General features: G+C 41.0%; 1 pseudogene across 1 annotated transcript; it reads left to right on the forward strand.

Moving 5' to 3' along the window:
* Positions 1-3,006: 3,006 nt before the first annotated feature.
* On the forward strand, positions 3,007-3,944 carry LOC308436097 (aminoacyl tRNA synthase complex-interacting multifunctional protein 1-like; annotated as a pseudogene). The gene has a single exon. The product of its transcript is annotated as an aminoacyl tRNA synthase complex-interacting multifunctional protein 1-like (transcript).
* The last annotated feature ends 1,369 nt before the right edge of the window (positions 3,945-5,313 follow it).

Below are 5,313 nucleotides of genomic sequence, written 5' to 3' on the forward strand. Positions count from 1 at the left end.
GTGTGTCTGAAGACAGCAACAGTGTACTTATATATAGTAAATAAATAAATCTTAAAGGGGATTACTGATGTGTCTTTTGGCTGACAGATGGACGGTCATCTACCTCATGATTTCGAAGATAAAATCTATGGACAACTGAATGCCCAGCTAAGTAAGATGTACACAGGAAAATATTCAGCAAAAGACTAACACCCGGATGATAAAAGCAAGTAACAGAAAGTACAGGGGTGGGCTGGGATGGAGCTGGAAGTGGGGGAGGTGGTGGAAAATGTTGAATATGATAGCCATGTTTATTATCCTGATTGCAATAATTCGTTTTGTGAGTGTATATGTCAACGCTGGTTCAGCTTTGCCTCTTAAATATGGGCAGTTTGTTCTGCTAATTTCATCCCCCAAATGTTATAAAATTACTTAATCAATTGAATCGAAGCCGCTGTTTTACTGAGAAACCTTGCAGTTTAGCTGTTCCATACAACTTCTAAGTCAGAACTACATATTAATTTTCCTAATTAATTTCCTAATTAACTTTCCTAATAATTAAATTATGTTTAAGTTAGGACTTAAAAATGACTATTTAATTCTCTGTATGCTCGTGTCCATAAATAGAGAGGGACCCCATGTATATGTTTTATTGCAGTGTGTTTCTTCATGATACCGATGGCTTCCCCTTTCTATCTTCCAGTAACTACCACTCCAACTCTGATAATAAATCCTACACTCAAATATATGAGCCCTGCATTACCTCAGCAGCTAAGATTCAGACCTTCCTCTTAGCATGGAGAAGTGTGCACACTGAAGTCAAATAGAAAACCTATATCTGTTCGAGAGTTGGGTCGATTCCTGAAAACTAGGTTTCCCTAAAAGTGGCAAGTTTAGTTTTCAGTTTTTAAAGGAAGTGGTAGACCCAGGTGTTCCCAAAGGACTTGACAAGTCAACTGTTTCCTCGGGGCTGAATTTTCAAACCCGCACTATTGGGGTCATTGGGTTTGGAGACAGCGTTCTATGTTGACCTGGCTGCCCTGGAGCTCTGTGTAGACCAGGATTGACTTGGGTTTACAGAGACACATCTGCCTCTGCCTCCTGAGTGTTGGGATTAAAGAAGTGTCCTACCATACCCAGTTTGGTTAGATTATATTTAATAGTGCTGCCTGTAACTGCACTTCTGAAGCTGGTTGCTAGAGACTGTTTTACACCTCTCCGTTAACTTACCAAATGTGGCTATATTTTTGTTCCAAATGTTAAATATTTAATCAACTCTAAGATGAAATCCAAATGTAATTCATTAAGCAACTTAGTGTCGAGTCAGATGTAACGGACATGAAAAATGCCTTCTCATTAGTGTCCTTCGGCTTCATTGGTTCAAGAATTGTGGCTGATGGAAAGAATAGTGAGAGTATTTGCCATCCAAACAAAATGAGTGTGTCTGAATAAAAATAAAATAAAATAAAACCCAGGAGGTTCTTTTTTTTCCAATTGCCTTTTTTACTAATTGTGATGTATTGATTTTCTATGCTACATTAATGTTCACAAACTCTCCTTTGGTTAATCCAAGAGATGAATGTATTTAATGAGAGTTTCTATTTCAAAGAGTGCATAAAAGTAAAGGCTGGAGAACGGCAGTGGGAGTGTGCCCATGCCTGCGCCCACGCAGACGCTCACTCAGAATATGGAGAAAAGACCAACATGTTGAAGTTTTTATCTAAGGAGGGGTCATCACCAAAGATGCTCATGTAACGCCTGCTGGCCTCTAACTCTCTATATATCCCAGGATGACCTTGGACTTTGGTCCTTTTGTCTCCCCTTGAAGTGTGGGATCACAGCCATATATAAATTGGTTTTATGTGGTGCTGGGGCTCGAACTCAGGGCTCCTGCATCCTAGGAAAAGCACTCTGCAAACTGAGTCACGTTGTTAGTCCCTGAGTACTGGCAGAGTACTTTTGTCTTTTGTCTTCCAGTTGTGAAAAAAGAAAATCTCCTGACTTACTCTTAGGTAACTAATATTGTATTCTTATGCAAATACTTATGTGCTCTTATGTACTTATGTAATACTTATATAAATTATCATGTACTCTTATGTAAATAAGTTGCTCTTTATGTAATAAATAAAAATAATTTTGTGTTTTAAGTAATAATAATTTGGCTTTTCTATTTTTGTAGTAGCAGGTTTAGGAAAATATTAGTGGTTAAGATAGGGTTAATTAAGAATAATTAAGAATTAAGAATAATTAATAATAATCAAAGTTTTATTTTTATTTATTTATTTATTTATTTTTACTGATTTTATTGAATATATTTTATTTACATTTCAAATGTTATCCCCTTTCCCGGATTTCCCTCCATATCTCCTATCCTATTACCCCTCCCCCTGCTTCTATGAGGGTGTTCATCTCAGCCCCCCCAGGCTAGCCTGAGTTACATGAGACCTTCTCACAAAAACAATGAAAATATTAGTCAGTGGGCTTCTGCCTGTCTTTTGATGGAGTCCATTGCAGTGTGTTTCTCCTCTCACTTCCAGAAGGGCAAAGCTATTTTTCCTTCTTTTTCACTGTCTTTCTCCCAGGGAAACATCCCCCCCCCCTTAATTTCCTTGATCAGGGGCTGGCAAACTCTGGCTGATGGTTCAAATCTGAAAGCTGCCTGTCTTTATATAAGCTGTATGACAAGAATAGATTTCCTATTTTTAAATGGCTTAGCATTTTATGAGATAATTATACCATGCTGTAATATCATTGTATATAAATAAAGTTTTATTGGGACATGATTTCCCTCATTTGCTCGCACATTACAATGGCAGAGCTAAGTCCTTGCGACAGAGAGAGCATGGGCCACAGAGGCTAAATTATTTACAGAAGGTGTTTGCTGAGCTTCAGTCTAGGTCACAACGTAGAGTTTTACCAAAAGTTAATAATAATTAAAAACAATTCCGGGCGCTTCCCACACCCGGCTAAGGCTGCTCAGGAGCTGCGGTTCACCACTTGATGATTTTCTGCAGATTCTGGGGAAAGATGGCAACTAATGATGCTGTTCTGAAGATGCTGGGGCGGAAGAATGCAGAGGCAGATCAGACCATTGAGTACCTCAAGCAGCAGGTTGCTCTCCTCAAGGAGAAAGCAGTTTTGTAAGCAACTTTGAGAGAAGAAAAGAAACTTTGAGTTGAAAAATGCTAAACTGAAGAAGGAAATAGAAGAGCTAAAGCAAGAGCTGATTCTGACAGAAGTTCATAATGGAGTGAAGGAAGCACCTCTTCCATTGAGTTCTTCACTAGAGACTAATTGTACTGTTTCTGAAAGTGTGATACAGTCTGTGTCAGCAACAATCACCCCTCTTCTGGTACAAAAGAACAGATCAAAGGAGGGGAGGAGAAGAAAAGAAGGTAAAAGAGAAGACTGAAAAGAAAGGAGAGAAAAAGGAGAAGAAACAGCAGTCAGCCGCAGCAAGTGCTGACTCTAAGCCTATTGACGTATTGCACCTGGATCTTCAAATTGGTTGTATCGTTACTGCCCAGAAACACCCCAATGCAGATTCACTGTATGTCGAAGTCGATGTGGGAGAAGCAGCCCCACGAACAGTCGTCAGCGGGCTGGTGAATCATATTCCTCTAGAACAGATGCAAAATCGGATGGTGGTTTTACTTTGTAATCTGAAGCCTGAAAAAATGTGGTGAGTACTGTCTCAGGCAACCGAGATGTGTGCCAGTTCACCAGAGAAGGTAGAAATTCTGGCCCCTCCCAACGGGTCCGTTCCTGGAGACAGGATTACTTCTGATGCTTTCCCTGGAGAGCCCGACAAGGAGCTGAACCCTAAGAAGAAGATCTGGGAGCAGATCCAGCCTGACCTGCACACCGATGAAGAGTGTGTGGCCACATACAAAGGAGCTCCTTTTGAGGTGAAGGGGAAGGGAGTTTGCAGGGCCCAAATCATGGCCAATAGCGGGATTAAGTAAGTGAAGTGCCCTGGAACTGAAAGACATTGGTGAAACCTTAATAACAACAAGGAGTGTGTTTATCACGTACACATGAAAACAACAACAATTCTAGCTGTGTTGCACTCTTAGATGTTCATGTCAGATGGGCTTCTTGATTCTTTCTAGGACTGTGTCTGCAATAGCTTAGAAGCAGACAGTTCTTACACTCAAGAAAAAAGACTGAATTTCCCCCATCCAGTGGGTTTCTCCGGAGTCCTTTCTTATTGTCCCCAAAGGAGCTCTTGTTGGGATAGCTGACAGTGAAAATATTGGTTAATCTGAAGAAAACTCTAGGGTTTAGTCTGGACTTGGAGTTACTCAAAGACTAATTATTTAAGTGTCCATCCTTACAGTCCCCAGAGTCTGCTTCTCCAACTTTATGATCTAGACTAGATACAAAATAATTTATAACCACAGTTAAAAAAAAAAAAACCTCCAAATAAATGGACCCCAAGTCATGGAATATACTCACCTGTAGGGTTGTGTTCATCCAGTGGGTTCATGGGAAACGGAAGTGTTGACAGTCTGCTCAAGGCTATACAAGGCACACGTGCAAGCTGGAGGGAGAACTGGGGTCAATGCCAAACTCTCTCTTCTAAAAGGATTTCTTCATGAATACCTGCCCAATTTCTGAAAAATGTTCCGGGCTCTTAGATTTCCACATAACATTTGTGGACTTCAGAGAGTAATCACACAGTCATGTCCTGGAACCAGGGAGCCCTGTGTTGAGCCATGAGTTTTTCCATTACTGAGTAAGGTGTGTTAGCATCTTTGTGGCTTTGTGTATCAAGTGGAGTGATAAAGGTACTCACAGGCAAGTTGCAGAAACTAAGATAACAACGCATTTTTTTTTTTTTTTTTTTAGCATCTTGAAGCATTTAAGTGCTTCACCACCATTAGCCATTGTTTTATTCTCACGGGACAAATTAAGAATTTTCAAACAGTATACTCTTCCCACAAAGAAGCACCCACTTCCCTGGTGAGACTGGGCTGCAAGTAGCCAGGGCACAGAGAGGTCTGGGCCAAGCATGGAAAACGCCCCCCCCCCCAGCCCTACATTGGTTCAGGGGAACAGGAACTCTCCTGTAGGGACTCGGTTTCCACCTGGAGGATCCATGAGTGTGGACCAAATGCTCAGGCCATCTGTCACCGGAAACAGTGGAGATCCAGGGACACAGGCCAGGTACACGGGAGAGACAGGAACCAATCACTGACAACAAGATAGCAAGAGGAAAGCGAAAGAACTTACCCAATGGAAACCAAGACAACCTGGCAACACCAGAACCCAGTTCTCCCATCACAGTAAATAGTGGAATGCCAAACATTCCAGAAAAAGAAGACTCAGACC

This window comes from Micromys minutus (genome assembly GCF_963924665.1).
Source record: "Micromys minutus genome assembly, chromosome: 24".
Classification (NCBI taxonomy): Eukaryota; Metazoa; Chordata; class Mammalia; order Rodentia; family Muridae; genus Micromys; species Micromys minutus.